Consider the following 21,735-nt stretch of genomic DNA (forward strand, 5'->3'; position numbering starts at 1 on the left):
AAAACAAACTCACTATGTGAAACAAGATAAGAAACTAGGTGCATATTTATAACAAATCATCTCAGCATGAATATTAGGGCCTGATGGTGGATGCACTTTATTCCTGTTTTTACCTTTAACAAAATAGTATTATGACTTGGTGACTTTATTAGAAGTGCTGTTTCCATAATAAAGAGCTCAATTAAAGTTAATTAGCAGAAAGGACTTGACACTCATGATTAATAGTTACCTGTTTCAATAAGGATTTGGGGGAGGTGGCTCTGGAGCTTCACATCACCCATCAGGTATGATATGGCCCCAGTAATTGAAATAATAATGTGTCTTTTAATAAGTGATTATTCAGCAGAAAGAAAGCCTTTGCACATTTCCAACATCTTCATTCTCTTTAAGCTAATTTATGCATTTGTTTGAGATGTTGCGCTTTACCTCCCATTAGATTAATTCATTGGAAACAATCCCAGAGATGTATGGGAGTCCTGCGGTGCAAGAGGGTCTGCCTGTATGTGGCTGAGAATGGTGTCTCCGTTTCTCAGAGGGCATCCTGCATGCTAAGCAGCTGCTTGGATCATAACTGAATTTTTCCCTGCAGTGTCTCTCTCTTTGGTACACTGGCTATCAGAGAAACAGCATCCCCAGCCTCCTTAGAGAATAGATATATGGGAGATGGGAGGAATGGGGCATGGCCCAGGATTTGCCCAAATAAAGGTCCATGGGCAGAGTTCTTTGATTATTTACTTAATGTGCATTTAATGGGCTTGGGGAATAGGGAAGGGAGGCATGGCAGGATTCCTCAGAGACATATCCAGGAATGGACTGGTGAATGTATGAAGTAATTCCCAAGAAAGTATGAAGGGAGGAATATTATCCACTTTTAAATTTATATTGCATGATTTCCATTTCTCCATCACTTTCTTAAATCTAGATAATCAACAAAACAATGCATCAACTTCTGGGATTTTGAAGTTGTAAATGTTTCCCCTGAACATTTAACAATCAGATTCTAGACTGACTCCATCTCTGATCTGAGGAGATCTCAGTCTTAGAGAGCTAAGAGTTATGTTTGAAGGGCCATATCCTCTCCAGGAAAGGCCAAATTAATCCTCTGTGGGCCACACTACACAGCATGCAAAACAATCCTAGCATCAAACGCATACTTCCCTAATATGTGATTGGTGGAGGGCTGGACTGGAAGATCTGATGACCTGGATTCTGAGTCTGCTTTTGCTACTGACCCACTGGACAAATTCTGCAACTGCTCTGGGTCTCTAGAGGAGAACTTGCTGTTTCCCCATCCATGGAAAACTTGATCATGTGCCATGGCGAACTGTTACTACTTGTCTGGATCCAATTCACTGCTTTACTCACCTCACTTTTGCTTCTAAGAGAACTTAAATGTCATTGTCTGTTTCATTCGTCTGAGGGACTCATTCATGCTAAACTATTAACAGCTAATATTGCTAATATTAATGCTAATACTAATATTCTGATGCTCCCAAGGCCATGACAGTTATGCATCATTTGTATAACAGATAGGTGCTTTGATAAAAATAATTCCTTCAGTGACCCAAAGAAATGAATATCTAATATTTGAATTTCAATCAGCTGCTAACAGGTTAATAGAAGGATTTTTTCTAGAAGTCTTCAAGGAGTCCTTCAAAGCATCTCATATTGTGTTTTCTATTCAAAGTCAACTCAGGTCCTTAATTTATGAAGTTCATTAATTCAATTAAATTTACAAAGCATTTATAAAGCAACTTAGGATGCATCAAGCGATGTCCTAGGCACTTGATATACAGAAATAAATGAAAAAGTCATTGCCCTCAAAGAGTTAATTTTGCATGGGAAAAACATGTACATAAACAAGGAAATATTAAATATACATATAACGAGTATAGATCCTTAACCATAGTGGGGGGCAAAGTCTCACTTTGGAAGTACCATTTAAGCTAGATCTTATATGAAGATGATTTCAGAGGAGGAAGGTAGAAAAGATGGCACTCTAATCAGGCCTGGGCAAGGGCAAGGGCTTGGAGATAAGTTGTCCTGTGTAGGGAATGGCAAGCAGGGCAATTTATCCAAAAGGGAATGAATGCTGAGGGTGTTGCGTTATGTGAGCTAGAAGCCATATTGTGAAGGACTTTATAGGATAAACACAGGAATTATGATATCCTTAAGGTAGTCGTGTACCATTGAAGCTTCTTGAGCAGAGTGACATATTCTCACCTGGGCTTTCAGATTATCCATTTGATGAAGAGGAAGACCATTGGAGAAGAGGAAAACTGATCTGGAGGCTGCTGTAGTAGATCGGGAGAGAGGTGAAGAATTTTGAAGTAGGATGGTGGTTGTGCAAATGTGGAGAGGGGACTGGAGATGAGAAAATGGCGGCAATGAAAAATAAAGCAAAAGCACTTTATCAAGTGATTACATATGGGAAAACATGGGAAGTAAGAAAAATAAGAATCGGTTCATTGGTGGAATGGCCAATCTGAGCGAATTCAATATTTCAATGACATTATTCCCACCTTCATATGGCCGTTCCCTCCAATGGAGGACAGTACCCACCCATGCTTTTGTCTTCTGTATGGCTTTTGTAAATTCAGGGATCTTCCCAGTATGGGAATGGCCTTATTCCATGTCTCTACATTTGTGGGAGACAGAAAGTGTCCAGAAAATGTAGTGGAGAAGGAGTTGAGCTCAGATCCAGTTAGACAGATTCAAATCTGACTTTGAATACAGTGTGGCTAGGTAGTGCTGGGTGGGTTTCTCAAGTGTTCCAGCTCTCTGACTCTCAGTTGGAGTCACAGGGCTGTGAGAGCTTCTGGGAGTTTCTCACACCAAAGAACTCACAAGTTTGGCCCCTGTGACCTTCTTATTCATGGTTTCTTCACTGTGACTTCATGACCAGCCAACTTTCTTCTCCATGCATGAACCTCTTATATTATTTAATGCCTCTTTTAAACACACAGATGTATATATATCCACACATTCACACATACCCATATACATACATTCACATGTATGTACATACAGATGCACAAATGTTTCATGGTCAGTGATTTTGTGTGGCCCATTTATGCCCATTATTATGTGTCTCTCCATCATAATTCTTGGATGACCTACCATTTGGATGCCTTAAAGATTATGGTATTTAATGATCATTCATCCTATAGAGACTAACCCATGGTTTCATTGGTCCAAGGATGTCTGAGGGAAAAGCACTCCCTTTCTCAATGCTTCTTGGTTACTTCTCTGGAACTTGAATTACCTTTTACATGGAGTGGTTCAATAATCATACAGAATTATACAGCCAGTGTAGGTTAGACACCGAACTAAAAGGTATCCTTGTCTTACAGCCTGGATCTCTATCTGCTCATACCCATGCTTCCTTTGAATGGAAGCACATGGGGATTAAAGAAAATGTTCATTGTTTTTGAAAGTGCTTTGTAATTTTGCCATTCTTTTACTAAATATGGAGAAATTTGGGGAAAATTTTCAGTAAATATCCTCTAGGCCAAGAGTTTGAAACTTGAGGTCATTGCAAACATTTGTATGAGGCAAGATGCTAAAAATGGAAGTTATTCTACACTCTTGTACTTTGCTTATAGGCTTTTATAATCTATACATTAGTCTCTAAATGAGATAACACTTTATTAAATTTCTTTCTCTTTCCTTAGTCAAAATACAGTGATGGAAGCTTCAAAGGGACTAATTGAAAATATATCAAAAGGGTGTTTCTTTGCTAAATTTTGGTCCATTCTTTCCAATGTATTCATCATAGAATCTAGAGAAATCAGTTAGATATGAATAAAAATATACACGCACTCTGGATAATTCCCAAAGGAAGAGATCTCTAGTTGTGGGCAATAGACAGAAAAAAGAAACAGGGTCACTTCTCAATGACAAAATTTTACAATTCTATGAAAAGGATTAAAAGTATAAGAATATCCATTCTCAGATTAAAATACATATAGACTCATACATATATTCATACATATGTGTATACATGTAAACTAACAAAGAATTTGGAAATCCAGCTGGCTTCATCCCAGGTTCTTCTATTGGGAATGTAAGAATAATGTGAACTATTTCCATACAAGATCAAGTTTGTTTGTGTTTTTTTTTTTTTGTCAATCAGTACATTCTTCCCATTAGTTTAATATCTTTCCTTTGAGAAGCTCAAATACTTCTGTATCATTTGATCTTTTCCCTCACTTCTGTATTGCAGCTAAGCCCAGCATCATTAGCTATTATTCACCGAGGGCAGGTAGTTAACAAAAGCAAATTTTATTAGGACTTCAGGTTGCAAAGACTCCCCAAAACTTTTTCAAGTACTCAGAGAATCTGCAAAACAAAGCAGTTTTGCCAGTAATAAAGATCTCTATTGACAGAGATGTCTTTCTTGCTATCTCCAAACAGATTGGGTAAAGAATTTGTTTTTAATGGTATTCCACCCGGCATTCTCATATGGCAGTTATTGATGGATAGAGCTTTCCTCTGGAGTGCAGTGGTCAAAGTAAATGACATTAACCCCGGGAACTCTGCGTGGAGGGACGGGGTCGGCCTCCAATTATTTCATCATGGTAAAAATGTTTGAATTGTTCCCCTCACTTTGACTTCAGGAAGTCTCCCTTCACTCTTCCTTGACCACAAGAACCTCTGCTCCCCTTCTCCTCTCCTCTGACTATATCCCACAGAGGTTTATGGAGGTAAAGTTTAGTTAGTAAAGTTGTTTTTCCTCTGGGCACTGTGGATCAGCTTATTTTGGGAAATCATGGCTTTTGTTGTTGTTGTTGTTAGCAACTATCTTTTAGTATAGCACATGCTTGTACCTTACTTCCTACTTCAGATGATTAAAACACAGTAACACATATGACTGCTTTAATAATGTATGTATGTACATAAGCGTACATTACATCTGTATTTGTACATCTGTATATGTATATTTAAACTTGCATTTTGTGCATAAATGTATATATAATTATTATATATGTTGTAATTATATATTTATGTAAAATATATAATTATACATACATGCATATAGACATTTTACTTTTAAAAAAGTAATATGATTTGAATTGCCTTGAAAATAAGGTTTGATTTAGAACAGAGAGCAGGAAAAAGAAGGAAACTGATGGTACAAAATGTCACGTTAAAAAGTGGCCTTCAGTGTTCAACAAATCTCTTATTGAGAAGGAAGGAAGGAAGAAGGAAGGAAGGAAGGAAGGAAGGAAGGAAGGAAGGAAGGAAGGAAGGAAGGAAGGAAGGAGAGAAGGAAGGAGGGAAGGAAGGAGGGAAGGAGGGAAGAGAGAAAGAGAGAGAGAAGAGAGAAAGAAAGAGATAAAGAAAGAAAGAAAAAGAGAAAGAATGAGAGAGAGAAAGAAAGAGATAAAGAAAGAAAGAAAAAGAGAAATAATGAGAGAGAGAGAAAGAAAGAAAGAAAGAAAGAAAGAAAGAAAGAAAGAAAGAAAGAAAGAAAGAAAGAAAGAAAGAAAGAAAGAAAGAAAGAAAGAAAGAAAGAAAGAAAGAAAAAGATTCACCCTGTTACTTCTCAATAAGAGATTTGCTCCCCTTTGCTCCCTTAGGAGTCTTAATTTTATCCTCCATGTCCTTACAATTCTCAGATACAATTTCACTTTTCCCCAGATTCCCACCATTGCCATCTCAGCATGTACCTCTTCCATTTGGATCAGAATTAAGTAACCAGACTTTCTAAAAGCCATTAGAGGCACCTTGATATTTTCCTAGCTGTAACAAGCATAATATCCTTGTCCCCTCTACCACTTCTACCCCTACTCCTATCCCTTAATTTTTTTTTCTGCTTAAGTAATAATAATCAGATCATTAACATGCTGCTCACTGCATTGCCATCCCAGCACTGCTCCTGGGGAAACATGACAATCTTAAGCCTTCACTGTGGCTTCATCCAGAATTTAGGATTTGGTGCTAAAAGCTCCCCATTACCTTCAAAACAAAATTAAAATGAATTTATTTGACATTTAGAAGTTGGGCCTTTCCAAGTCTGGACCCTACATTATCTTTCCTGGCTGATTACACTTTGACTTCCATTCCCATGCTCCCATGGTATGCTGGCCTCCAGACCGAACTGGCCCATTGAGCATTCATACAACTTTCATCTCCTTGACATTGTACAGGCTGCCGTCAATGCCCAAATGTTCTTATCCTCACGTAGGCCTCTTGGCAGCTGGACTTCCCTCAGGGCTCAGTTCAAGGGCCAACTCTTCCAAGGGGTCTTTCCTGATGTTCCATGACCTTGCCTAACCATCTTATATTGGCTTATATAGATTATATACATTTTATATTATAATACACATGCACACACACATATATGCATATATATATGCATATATACATATATATATATGTATATATTATACACATTATATACATTTACTTCCTGTGATCTCTTTTATCCTCATAATAGAATGTGTGTGGATAGGAGGTCAGGGAAGAAAAGCTCAAGTTGCTAAATAGAGGAGATAATAGAGATAATGAATAATTAATGTGTTAATAAAGTAGTAAACCTTGTGATCTAGATTTATAATGTGAACACTTTTCTCTGCTGGAATTAAAGAAAGCAAAAAAAAATCAAACCTTAAAAAGTTAAGTCTTGGGTCAGTTTGGATGGAAGGAAAAGAAAAGGAAACTTCTTTTATCACTGTAGCAAATTATCACATTTAACGATGTTCAGGAGGCATCATACACACATATCAGGCAGATAGGGAAGTAGAGAGGCAGTTTTTCAAAGGAGGAAGCAGCTACCAGGAGTGAGGTCTCTAGCAGCAGATAAGAAAGCCTTCATGAGAACTTGAGAACACGTTTTTATTTTTAGGTCACTTCATTTGGACTCCTTGGGACTCCATTTGGGGTTTTCTTGGCAACGATACTAACGTAGTTTGTCATTTGCTTCTCCAGATATTGAGGGAAATAGGGTTAAGTGACTTGCCCAGGTTGTCTGAGGCAATATTTGAATTTAGGTCTTCCTGACTCCAGGTCCAGTGCTTTTCTACTACTTTACCTAGTTTTCCCTAAAAGAATACTAGCTGAGGCAATCAAGTTGTTGGTCTATAAAGAAGAACAATTGTGTTCAGAGGTGAGTTTTGCCAGTATTCCACTAGGAGAGAGAAAAATCTGTTGTCTTTAGAGTGCCAAAGAAATTCCATGGTCACTATATCTATCTATAGGTATGGCTCATTATTAAAAAAATTATTATAACTTTTTATCTACAAGAAATATGCATAGGTAATTTTTCAGCATTGACAATTGTAAAACCTTTTGTTCCAACTTTTCCCCTCCTTCCCTCCACCTCTTCCCCCAGATGGCAGGTTGACCAATACATGTTAAATATGTTCAAGTATAAAGTTAAATACAATATATGTATATATGTCCAAACAGTTATTTTGCTGTACAAAAAGAATCGGAGTTTGAAACAGTGTACCATTAGCCTGTGAAGGAAATCAAAAATGCAGGCAGACAAAAATAGAGGGATTGGGAATTCTATATAGTGGTTCATAGTCATCTCCCAGAATTCTTTCACTGGGTGTATCTGATTCAGTTCATTACTGTTCTGTTGGAACTGATTTAGTTCATCTCATTGTTGAAGAGAGCCACGTCCATCAGATTGATCGTCATAGAGTATTGTTTTTGAAGTATACAATGATCTCCTGGTCCTGCTTATTTCACTCAGCATCAGTTCATATCAGTCTCTTCAGGCCTTTCTGAAATCCTTCTGCTGGTCATTTCATACAGAGCAATAATATTCCATAACATTCATATACCACAATTTATTCAGCCATTCTCCAATTGATGGGCATCCACTCAGTTTCCAGTTTCTGGCCACTACAAAGAGGGCTGCCACAAACATTTTGGCACATACAGGTCCCTTTCCCTTCTTTAAAATCTCTTTAGGATATAAGCCCAGTAGTAATGCTGCTGGATCAAAGGGTACACACAGTTTGATAACTTTTGTCTCATTATATTTGTTCTCCAAATCTGTACCCATTAATTCTAAAGATGTTAAATTTATGACTGGGAGAGAATGACTTAGATTTGTGGTAGTGTTGATAGGGAATATTTGAAGCTACTATTCTGTCTTAGCTAACACCTTTTTGAAGAATAAATTGTGCCCTAGTCAGAACTTGAAATTTATAGCTTTAGGAATAATTTCCCTGAAATTGGAAATAACAGCCCACTCTAATCTAAGTAGAGGTTGTGTTATAAAGTACTTAGCACAATGTCTTGTACATAGCAGACACTTAATCAATGCTTATTTCCTTTCCTTCCCTAGAGAAAGCTCCACCAGATTCCAACAATATTGAAGTCTCCTATTACTCTCACACTTCAATGCTAGATTTGTGATCTGTTTTCCAATTCCTCATAAGTTTTCTCTTTATGTCCAGGTAATATCTAATAGACTTCTATGGCAAAACTGTGTTTTCATCTCTCTTTTATCTAAATAGTTGCTACCATGTCAACTTTTTTTTTTTCAGATCCAGAGTTTCATCACAATCCAATATCTTCATAAAAATCCAAGCTTTTTCATCACCTTCTTTTTCAGAAGTGTGCCTTTATAATATCGATATATTTATTACTGGAGTCAATTTCTATGAATGAATCTAATCCCATGAAATCTCAGTAACATTTAGAAGGTCACATTTGTCTCCTACATAAGGTCCAACCATTGATTTTATTCTCATGAAAGACTGGTACCAATGTATTGTGGAACCTGATCAGTGATTTCCAGTGTTTTAGTGAATTACATATTGATTCTGTGCCTTGTCTGGGCATGAAGAGAATAAACACTTGTAAAGTACTTCCTATGTGCCAAGTTAAGAAATATTAACCAATTTGGTCCTCACAACAATTTTGGGTGATTGGTACTATTATTATCTCCATTTACAATTAAGGAAACTGAGGCATAAGGAGCTCAAGCCACTTGCTTGGGATCACACAGCGAGGAAGAGTCTGAGTCTCAGATCTCCTTGACTCCAGGGCCAACAAGTAGCCTCTAAGGATCAACTAAATCTTGTCTGATCTGCTCAGGATTGCACATTCCGTGTTAGAAATAAGATTTCCTAAGTTTTTTTGATTGCAAGAGAAGCTCTCTGTTCTCTATAGGGTACTGATTTTTTTTTATTTATTACAATCTCTTGTTCATTTTTATTTATCCTTACATTGCTAATTTGCATATAAACATTTTAGACCATAGCTTTTACTGCTGACTATTTTTGGTTATTGGGCCTTATGAATCAATAATCTTGTATATTCTTATCTTTCCTCTCTGGAGGACTAGGCTTTTGAAATCTATGTGGATGTCATTTTTCTTTCCCACAATTTCTGCTTTAAAGCCATCTTGATCAGATTTACAAAAGGACAACATATATTTACACCTTCTCTCATTATGCTTTTCAGTCTTGTCCAAAAGCCCATCATCCCTGTATTATAAATTTAAATTATAGAAATCATTTTAAAATGAGCTATTCATTCAACAACTTCCCTCCCACTACAGCAATAGAGTTCCTTTTTTGAAAACCCGACTACATTGGAGTAGCAGTGGTTCTATATTTTTCAATTTCTCATCCAAGATTTGTAATACTTAACATTCTTCCTAATACATTATTTCTCCTTCTGTGAATCACTAGGGTAGATAGTAATTATCCAATTTGATGTATTTCAAGAACTCTGTGTCACATGTTCTATACATGTCTTGGTATGATAGCAGACCTCTTTATTGTTCATGGTAGGTCAACATATGAATGCCTCATTCCCCCCTGAAAAGAGAGTAACCAATCATCAGTACTCTTTTCTGACCATTCTTCTGACCATTAATTCACAAGCTCTCTCCAAGCAGATTATATATCTATATCTATATCTATATCTATATCTATATCTATATCTATATCTATATCTATATCTATATCTATATCTATATCTATATCTATCTATTTATATCTATATCTATCCATCTGTTTATCTATATATCTATATATATATAGATATATATCCTCATTCCTTGAAATGCAAGAATATAGTTCCTTTTCATCTCTATTCTCTGTTGGAAAAATCTGTTACTTATTCCAAAGCCTTAAGTATTCTGTTGACTTTATTCTTTTCTTCCTTCTCTATGGCACATTCTTCCATTCTTCAACCTTCTGACCCTGATTAAGAGTTTCCTATGGATTTCCAGATTACTCTGCTTCTTGCTGTTCCATTTGAAGAACTTTTTGTGCTTTTATAAAGAAGAGTTCATTCTTTTTGATAACAAGAGAGCCAAGAACTCTCCCTTTCATTTTCATTTGTAGTTGAAAATTCTGTGCAGATGTGTATATCTATGGCTCCTATATATCAATGGCCAAAAAAAAAAATCACCTTTATAGATCACTCTAAAATCTCCTTTGCCTTACTTATTTAGGGGTAGTAAGATCTTCTTTCATACCCTTATTATAAAGCATCAACTTATAATATATAGTAAATATATTATAAAGCAATCAATTATTATCAACAATAAAAATTATTATAAAACTCATGTTTGTCTCACTTCTTTATGGCACTGAGTATTAATAAGGAAAATAAATTTATTTGTGGCAATCTTAGATTGCTTTGACTGGAATAATGCCTTTGGTTAGAGATTTAGAGACTGTTCCCCAAGTCACAATGCCAGTGGAAGTTGCTTCAGCTGTTGTCCGCAGAAGAGTCTCAAACAGAAATCCATCTACTGATACTCCACAGCTCTTTTTGTTTCTTTCTTTTTCTGTTTATCAGACTTCAGAAAACTCCCCTTCCCAATCTTGCTATTCCTCTTCTTTATCATGTGCTGGATTCCTTGACCCTTGAATAAGGTTTTTAAAAAACAATTTTAATAAGTTTTTTTTTTATCTTTTCTCATGGTCAGTAACTATTTGAATGAATGTTTTTTATAATAAACTAAATTGCCATCCCACAAAACTCATTGATGAAAAAGATAGAAAAATATCAGTTCTAAAAACTAACAAAACTTGACTCTGAATGACTTTTGCATATCTCCCCAAATAAAGTATCCTAATAAGGGCAATTAAACGTGTTTGTATATATTTTATTTTAATTGTATTCTACAATTGACCATTTAATGTTGGATATGATAAATTATATAATAAACTATATAATATACATATTATATATATTATATAAATCATATTATATATTATTATATATGTTTATATATAATATATGAATTATATAATAAATAAATGTAATATAAGGGATATATAGGGATATACAATAAAGTTCCAAATGATGAATTTTCCAAACAATTTGAATTCTGGCCACCTTGTTGAAATAAGTATAGGACTCATAAATATGACTACTCTGAAGCAGATGACCCCAAATTTTAACTACTTTTGGTACATTTCTCACAATTATTGAAAGAAAATTGAAATTTTAGAAGCATAGGCATACTAATACACTGTTGCTGGAGTTGAGATTTGCACCAACCTTTCTGGACAGAAATTTGTAATTATAATCCATTAAAAAGTCATTAATCTGTATACTCTCTGAACTGGCAAAACCAATACTACTCTCAAAAGTAAAAAGAGCAGAGGGAAAGGACCCATAAAAATATTTATAATCGCATTTTTTACTTGAATAAAGAATTGGCAAAAAAGAGGATATCTATTAACTGGGAGATGAGGACAAATTATGGTATATAAAAGTAATATAATATTATTGCTCCACAAGAAATGATGATGTTTATGCATTCAGAAAAATAGGGAAAGAGCATGAACTGATATCAAATAAAGTGAGCAGAACAAGGCGAACAATGTAAATATTTACTGCAACATTAGGAAAAACAATATTGAAAGACTTAAAAACCCTGATCTAAGTAATGACTAAATACAATTTCAGAGGGTTTATGTTAGAGAGAAAAGAGATAAAGAGAACAAAAAGAAAAGAGTGAAAAAAGTAAAGAAGGAAGAGAAAAGAAAGAGTATTAATAAAACATTTTAAAATAAACAAAGGAGATCGGAAGAAAGTTTAGAAAGGGATACAGACTAGTCAGGCAATCATCATGTTAAAGATCGCAATGTCCAAACTAGCTTTCTGGAGGTCTTCTGAGTGGGCCTTGGTCTCAGCAAGATAGTCACCATGAGGATGGTCAGGAATAGAGTTTAATGTTTTTATTGTCTCCTTCACAGTCTGTTCACTCTGACTCACTGTGTCCCCAGTTCTCTAAGCCCTTAAATACCCTATTACAATTACATCATTATAGTATACTGAATTTGTGTGAACTAGAGAACCATTACATAAACATTACATTACATAAACCATACTAAGTACTAAGTATATGTAAACTAGAGAACCAAAATCTCATCAATTCCATTGAGTTAACACCTTGTTGTAAGTATCCTTGTTTCAAGTATATTGCTCCAGATTTCTGGCCCTCTACAAAAGATAACCAAATATGTGTTTTGTAAATAAACTGTATGCAATAATCATTTCATATCCAAATGTTTTCTAGTCTTCTTTATATATAGAAATGTTCATGCATGATGATTTTCTAGTCTATAATAATGATCATTACAATAACAAAAATTTATTTTAAATCAGTGGCTCTTTTTTTTTTAACCTATTCATCATCTTGATGAGTGAGTATAAAAGGTATTCACACAATCTAAAAGAGAATGAATTCCAAGTGATCGTGTTAGAATCAGTAAAATGCAAAAAAAATATATGTCTTTCAATTTGAAATAAACAAAACATTCTAAAAGAAATTTTCTCTAATAATTAATAATTTATGACAGTGTATTGCTGCCAAAAATTATATGATTTTTTTCTTGACTTAGAATTGGCTCATTTCAGCAACTGCAGAAATATGATAGCTAAAGTGAAAAGACATTGGGACATAAAACACTCTCTTTGTGCAATTCAATCACCCATATTAACAGAACTGAAAATGTGCCATAAAAGGAAACAAATTGGAGAAATTGTACCTTTTATTTTTATTCAATTCTGGAAGATGTTGGCTTAGAAAATGCACCATGGGCAATTTGTTTTCTGAAATGCCAAAGTAGCTCTCTGGCAGACTAAGATAATACATCTTCTCAGTATAATATTTTATTTGAATGCACCGAATCTCTGTTGCATTTAAACTTAGTAATGCTCCATGTTCCCACCTCAGCTGGTGGTATGTACTTTGAGATATATGACTGAAGAATCCAATTATACACCTCAGGGAAAGAGTATAATGAACAACACAAAAATTGGCTTTATTTAGAAATACAGTGCACACTATTTTTGCCTCTGAAAAACCGGCCCACAGTTGTGGATTAATGAGCCATATGCAAAACTTAGTGAATCATTTATTTGGGAAAAAAAATAGAGGGAGCACTTGGAAAAGGCATGTGAAAAATTCTCTCTGTCACATTTCCTTATTGCTTAACGCCTGCAGAAAAGTTGCTATACAAAGGGTGCTTTAGGGTTTGGTGAGATGGACAATAGGATCAGTGGAAAGTAATGAGCCAAAGAACTTGATAGGGTTTTGATAATGTTAGGTAGACTGTCAAGGATGCACTCAAGTTTATGGCATATTAAGAATCCCGCTGGAAAGAATATTAATTTGCCACAGTCAAATGAAGTAATATATAACATATGCATATATATGAATATATGACATACACAACATATGTATTATCATGTGCACATGCACATACATTATATATACAACCTACAATAACACATAACATTTGGAGATATTGATAGAGTTTAGAGATGTCAATTATTTTATAATCTCTTTTTATTTAATATTATTATTGTTTCATATTATTTGTTTAAACTTTGAGTTCCGGATTCTCTCTCCTCCTCCCACTGAAAAGGCCCATGTGAAATTATGCAAATCATTTAAATAATAATCATGTTGCAAAAAAAAAAAAATAGGCCCTTCCCTCCAAAAAAAAAAAACTCACAAGAAAAATAAAGTTTAAAAAGTATGCTTCATTTTGTACTCAGACACACTCTGGGTATGGATAGCATTTTTTCTTCATAAATCCTTCTGAGTAGTCCTAGATTATTAGATTGCTGAGAATAGCAAAGTCATATAATATAGAATCTTTTTTTAAGTTTAATTATTTTTTAATCTATCAGGAATACTATATGATAAGGTGTTAGGATTACTAAGTGAGAACTGAGGTTTTCTGGACAATTACAAGGTGAGAACTCAGGTTGACTTGATAGAGGGGGAAAGCTCATTGGCTGGGGTGGTTCTTCCCAGAAGCCCTTGCATTATCCCACGCCCATTCTCTGGGAGAATAAAAGAGAGGACTCTCAGAGAAAGAGGAAGACTCTGAATTGCATCAGGCTTGACGGGGCTCTCTGCAGGAAGGGAAGTCACTTCTTTGGACAAGAGTTAACAGCAACTGCCTGGAGACAACGGTTCGTTACAGGAAGAAGAATCTGTCGGAGAGATTTGAGTAGACACAGCAGATCTCTTCCCAGAGAGTGATCCGGCAGCTTCTGGAGACGACAGCTCGCTACAATTTGGCGCCCAACGTGGGGCAAGGACTTTTGCTTATCCTGACAAGAGGAGCTAGACCAGACCTTTGCAATTTGGCGCCCGAACAGGGACAGACACAGTCCTGATTCCAGTGGAAAAGCTTCCCATCCAGATCTCAGTCTCTCTGACCCAGAACCGTGAGTAACGAGGAAACTTTGTTAAAGATTAAGTGAGCGTGCTAATAGATAAATAAGGAACTTAACTTGTTAAGGGCTAAACCAGGAATCTCTTATAGTGAAATGGGGCAAACACCTTCTGTTCAAGGAAAATGTTTAGAGAGCATCATCAAGATTATGAAAAGCCAAGGATTGATTATAATTTTAGAGGAGATTACTGAACTTTTAGGAACTGTGAAGGTCATATGTCCTTCTTTTTCTCTGGAAAAAGAATTGGATCCAGATGAGTGGAAATTAGTAGGAGAGCAATTAGGTGAACACTACAATTGCCTTTGTGACATTTTGCCCTTTGGTTCCAGACCAAACTCAGTTTCCAAAGATACAATTCATACCTACAATTTAATCCAAATGGCTTTAAAAAATGTTATTCTAAAGGAAGAGATGAAGGAGCAAAATGGGGAGGTGTCAACTAAACTAGGTGAAAAGGATGAATCAGATAACAATGAAGTTAAGTACAATTCTGAGCAACAGGAGCACCTCCCATCTCCTCCCTCAATTAACCCTTCATGGGTGAAGCAAGAAGGAGGAGAGGAAGAGGCAGAAACACAAACAGAATTGCCTGTGAAGCAGCCTAAGCCTATGACAAGATTAGAAAAAGCATTGGTTAAAGCTAAGAGAGAAGGACAGGATATAAGTGATTTTATACATGCATATCCTGTGATTGAAGAGATTGACTCTGTAGGTCAAAAAAGGAGAAGATATGCACCTTTAGATTTGAATACAATTAAGGATTTGAAAAAAGGTTGTACCCTTTATGGGGCTACATCAGCTTATGTCAAAATGTTACTAGATGGTTTGTCTTATGAAGTCCTAACCCCGAATGATTGGAAATCCATAGCAAGGACATGTCTGGAACCTGGAGAAAATTTATTATGGCTTGCGGAATTTCATGAATTATGTAAAATTCAAGTCAGATGCAATTTGGAAATAGGAGTTAACACACAATTCACTTTTGAGCACTTAGCTGGTGAAGGTCAGTATGGAGAGAATTCGGAACAGATTCATTATACCATGACAATATATGAACAAATTGCTAAGGCTGCAATAAAAGCTTGGGGTGTCCTTCCTGGACAGAAAGATCGTGGAGAGGCTTTCACTAAAATACAGCAAGGTCCCAATGAACCTTTTGCAGATTTTGTGGGACGTTTGCAAACTGCTGTCAAAAGAACTATTGGAGAAAATTCAGCTACAGAAATAATGACCAGACATCTGGCTAAGGAAAATGCCAATGAAATTTGCAAAAGAATTATATGGGGATTAGACAAAGATGCTCCTTTAGAGGAGATCATAAGACGCTGTGCTACAGTGGGAACAAATGCTTTTTACACCCAGACGATGATGAACGTGGAAAGACAGGGTCCCTCCTGGCAAGGGACTTCTAGAGAAACTCGGCGATGTTTTCAATGTGGAAAAATTGGGCATCTAAGAGCTCAGTGTAGGTATGGAGATACAGTGAGAAGACAGGGTGAAAGAAGACCTAAAACCCCATGTCCAAAATGCAACAGAGGACTCCATTGGGCATCAGAGTGTAGAATAATTCAGGGAAATAGGATGAGGGGCCCAGGTCCAGGGCCCCAGGCAAAAAAGACTTGGGGCATGATGGCAGCTGATGTTACACCCAAAGAACCTTTAGAAGGCCAGGACTCTGATTTGATCAACCAGCAGAAAAGCAATCACATGGCAGAAAGGGATTACCTGATAAGTGAGCCAAAAGGCAATCAGATTGCAAAAATGGATTACACTTGGGGAGAATACAGGCCTTTTAAACCAACAGGGCTGTGCCCAGTGCAAACAATTCCAATGTAATTGCCAGATGATGAGAAGAGATTTAGAAAGTGGTAAATAGAAGGTAATTAGATAGGTTAACTGCCTGGGAGAGAGGGTTTGCTTGTATTTCTTCAGCAGGAGAAGGAATCAGATGGGTGCCAACAAGTCATATTCGCCTTGTCCATCAGAGAGAGACAGAAAAAGAGAAAGACCTCAAAATAAAGGAGAAGATCTAAGAAACATCTGACACTGAAAGAGCATGGATAATAAGAAGACTGTTAAAGAACTTTAAAAACCAGCAGGAATCATTGGACTTCCTCACACAAGATGAGACTAATGGACAATGGACTTATGGACATTTATAAATTTTCAATTTATGATTATGTTATATACTTCTAGCATGTGTTATGTTACTATGTTACTATGTGCTTATGTAATTTATGTAATTATCTGTAATACTTCCCATATTGATGGATTTATGTTTCAAGGTCATGACTGTCCTATGTTCTAAATCAAAAGAAAGGGGGAGATGTTAGGATTACTAAGTGAGAACTGAGGTTTTCTGGACAATTACAAGGTGAGAACTCAGGTTGACTTGATAGAGGGGGAAAGCTCATTGGCTGGGGTGGTTCTTCCCAGAAGCCCTTGCATTATCCCACGCCCATTCTCTGGGAGAATAAAAGAGAGGACTCTCAGAGAAAGAGGAAGACTCTGAATTGCATCAGGCTTGACGGGGCTCTCTGCAGGAAGGGAAGTCACTTCTTTGGACAAGAGTTAACAGCAACTGCCTGGAGACAACGGTTCGTTACAGGAAGAAGAATCTGTCGGAGAGATTTGAGTAGACACAGCAGATCTCTTCCCAGAGAGTGATCCGGCAGCTTCTGGAGACGACAGCTCGCTACAATTTGGCGCCCAACGTGGGGCAAGGACTTTTGCTTATCCTGACAAGAGGAGCTAGACCAGACCTTTGCAATAAGGTTTATATGTACTCTCAGTTTCTTCTCTTCTTCTTCTTCTTTTCTCCTCCTCCTCCTCCTCCTCCTCCTCCTCCTCCTCCTCCTCCTCCTCCTCCTCCTCCTCCTCTCCTTTTCTCCTCCTCCTCCTCCTCCTCCTCCTCCTCCTCCTCCTCCTCCTCCTCCTCCTCCTCCTCCTCCTCCTCCTCCTCTTCTTCTTCTTCTTCTTCTTCTTCTTCTTCTTCTTCTTCTTCTTCTTCTTCTTCTTCTTCTTCTTCTTCTTCTTCTTCTTCTTCTTCCTGTATTTTTGTCTCTCTTTGACTCTTTCTGTCTCTGTATCTGTGTCTCTGTCTCTCTTTGTCTCCCTCTTTCTCTCTGTCTTTGACTCTGTCTCTGTCTTCCAGAATTGAATAAAAACAAAAGGTACAATTTCTACAATATAATTCCCCTCTTAGCTTTCCTGCCTCTGGCTTATCTTGTCTTGATATGCAATCTTACTATCACCAGCAGTCTTTCTAATGATTCAGCTACTCCCAATGTCTCTCACCAATCTTTTCCTGATCCCAATATGCTAATCAACTCTGGATAATTCCCATCATGTAATTTTCCCACTAAATCCTATATTGTTGAGTAAAGCAGTAAATAGAGCACCAGACCTGGAATCAGAAAGACCTGAATTTAAATTTTGTCTCAGACACGTGCTAATTATGCAACTCTAGGCATGTCCGCTCATCCTCTTTGCCTCAGTTTCCTCATCTGTAAAATGATCTGGAGAAGGAAATGGTAAAACACTAGCATCTTTGCCAAGAAGCCTCCAAAATGGTTCCTCAGAGTCAGATATGACTGACAAAATGACTAAGTAAGCAATTTCATCCACTCTTTATTGTTATGTTATTTCAAATGTATCATCTCTACTGCTTGAAAGTTCTACTAAATTATCCTTGATTCCTAATCTCAACTTTTAAAGCCGTTTTTGTAATTTTTCAAACTTTTTCTTCTTTCTTCAAGACTTTATACTTCCTGGACCAGCCATATAACTTGATTGAGACATAGCTGATCCATGAGTCCATGGATCTTTTGGCATGCATCTAATGTCAAATGATGTCTAAAGAAAAGTATATTCATGGGGTCTTGTAATAGATACTAAAAAGGATATAGACAAATTTGGAATAAGATGCACAGGGTTGATTGGGTTTCTATAATGGAAGTTGTGCTGAAATTGGACTTAAATCTTGGGTCTGATATACTTCAAATGTTGCCTGTTGACACTTGGCAAGTCGATTATGACATCCCCATTCTTCAGTTTTGTGATCTGTAAAATGAGGGATTAGGTGACCTATGTCATCGCTTCTAGCCCCAGATAGCTAATGATCACTAGGTCATTTATATTTCAAGTATCTTTGACTTAACAAAGTGAACTGTTTTTCAACAGTTATAGAATTCAAATCCTCTCTCAGTTAATGGTCACTTAAATGTGTATTTGACCAGGAAAACATTAAAAAACAAAACAAAAACAAAAACAAAAACAAAAACAAAAAAAAAAACATGTCCAGAGAGTTGAAGTGATAATGGAATCTCTAGCACTTTTGACTCTCCAAAAAGTGTTCTTAGTAATTCAGCACATTGTAAGTGGGTGGTAAACAAGAGAAAAGGCTCCCAGGTCAACCCTACTCTTTTCTTCTTCTATTTATTAGTTATATTATCTCTAAGGAGCCATTCAGAATCCTTAAAAGAAGCTTCCTACACTTCTCATACTACTTAAGAATGCTTGACTTACCCTAACTTGACTTTGGTGGAGGTTTCAAAGACATTTGGATTCTTTTTAAATTCATAAAATGGAAAACAATTACAAAGAAAACAAATTATAGTGAAAATGAAGATGTGGTTTTCCCCCTCATTTAAATTCATGGACACCTTGAAATCTCTCCTCAGACCTTTGGAGGCCCATGGACCTCCAGTTAAGAACATCTATCTTAGCAGATTAACATACTGTGGGACAGAAGACTCCTGGGAGTTTTCAGAAATTTATATATGACCAAAACCCTTTTAAAAATATATGTTCTGTATAAGTAACATTCAGGGAGTTTCTTTCAGCAGAGACTTTTGTTCTAATGTTTGTGAACTTTGTTGTAATGAATCATAGGAACATAAACTCACAGATTCAGAGGTGGAAGGGACCTCAAAAGTCCTATACATGTACCCATGATCACACAATTTTTTTATATTTTATTAATTTTATAATTATACATTTTGACAGTATACATGCATGTATATATGAGTAATTTTTAAAATAACATTATCCCTTGTATTCATTTTTCCAGATTTTCCCCTCCCTCCCTCTACTCCCTCCCCTAGTTGACAGGCAATCCCATACATTTTACATGTGTTACAGTATAACCTAGATACAATATATGTGTGTAAATCCAATTACACAATATAATAAGCAACAGGCAGGATTTGAAAACCATTTCTCTAACTCCAGCATCCTTGCTTTTTCTACTCATGCCAAAGGCCTAATACATATGGGCTTGAGGTTTTGAAGATAAAGTAACAGTCTTTTTAATGAAAATCTCCAGGTTACCATGGGGGGAGCATCAGAAAACAGAACCTGCTACTAATTTTGCTATGAATGGAAACAAAAGGAAATGTGAGAGATCCAGAAGACTAGTGCTCCAAAGCTGTTTCTCTAAAACAAACCTGTTTGGAAAGAATATTTCTCTTCCATTCAAACAAACAAACAAACAAAAAAACACAACGCAAATAAAAGCAAGTGTATGGAACATGCAACAGTTACCATAAGGGTAACTACAATCATTACAATAACCACAACCCACTTCAGAAGTCATTTTGAAAGACTTTCTATGATCTACTACTAGATGTAAGACTTTTGTGAGTTAATATACTCATTCACAAAGAATAACGTTATTATTTTGTCCATGAAGATTTGGACAAGAGTTTTATTTATTTACCTATCATTTCTTTTTTTAAATTTTTTTATTAATTTTTATAATTATAACATTTTCTTTGACAATACATATTCATAGGTAATTTTTTTTACAACATTATCCATTGTACTCCCTTCTGTTCCAAATTTTTCCCCTCCTTCCCTCCACCCCTTCCCCTAGATGGCAGGCATTCCCATACATATTAAATATTTTTACCTATCATTTCTTTTCAGATTTCTGAAAATTTTCTACACCCTATTCCAGAAATGACAATCAAAAGAAATTCTTGCTTCAGAGGCATAAGCTTATGATTAACCTCTAGCTTAGCTAATAAAATGCTGAATATAGAGTCAACAAGCATTTATTAAGTATTTACTATATGTGAGGCTTGGTGTAAAATACTGACCGTTCATGTAACTACTCATTATAACCTTTGAATCTTAATTTTCTCATCTATAAAATGGAGATGATAATATATGATAATGATGATAATATAGAAAATAATATATATTGTAACCATAAAATTCTCTTAATATCAGTTGTTAGGTTTGATAAGCTAATATAGTGATAATACATCCATATTTTCATGAATATTGTGACCTGATTATTTTAACAAACCCTGTCCTAATCTATTATACTTCCAATCTCCCTTACTCTATTCTACTTCCAGATATGTTTTATATTTGAAATTCCTGCTTTTCTTTTAGATTTATGATGTTTTATACCTGTGCATTGTCAAAATATCATTTGAAAAAGAAAGATGCACTAAAGAAAAAGAAAAAAAGATGCACTAAGAAGATAGTAAGTATGAGAGATGGACAACCAAAAGATCAAGCTAACTTAAGCTAGACTCTTACTCAGCATTAGTTAAAGATGTACTTCCTATCATGGATTAGGAAAGACATGGGTGAAAGCAAAGAAAGCTTATGATCTGTAGAGTTGGAGGAGATACATTGACAAGATTCCAGCTCCATGGGATTATTAATATATGAAATTTTAGGGAAATAATTCATTTCCCCCCCAGTTTTATAGCATGGTAATCCTGGATTTTGACACAAGAAGACCATTAGAGGTTACCTAGTCCATTCCTATTATGTCCTTAGATGAGAAAATTGTTTTTTATGTACTGGCTGCACCAGTAGCAGGTTGGCTCAGATTTCTTTCATCACTCCAGCATGCTTTCTGTTACATCAACATTCATGAAGTTTTATATATGTATGTATATATATATATATATATATATATATAAAATTTTTGGGATGAGGAATAAGATAATTATTAGATTAAGTATTGATGATTATAAAGCAAGTTGCAAAAATTTTTGTCACTCTTCAATCATTTTGGTCATGTCT

The sequence above is a fragment of the Sminthopsis crassicaudata genome, chromosome 3, assembly GCF_048593235.1.
Source record: "Sminthopsis crassicaudata isolate SCR6 chromosome 3, ASM4859323v1, whole genome shotgun sequence".
NCBI classification, from domain to species: domain Eukaryota; kingdom Metazoa; phylum Chordata; class Mammalia; order Dasyuromorphia; family Dasyuridae; genus Sminthopsis; species Sminthopsis crassicaudata.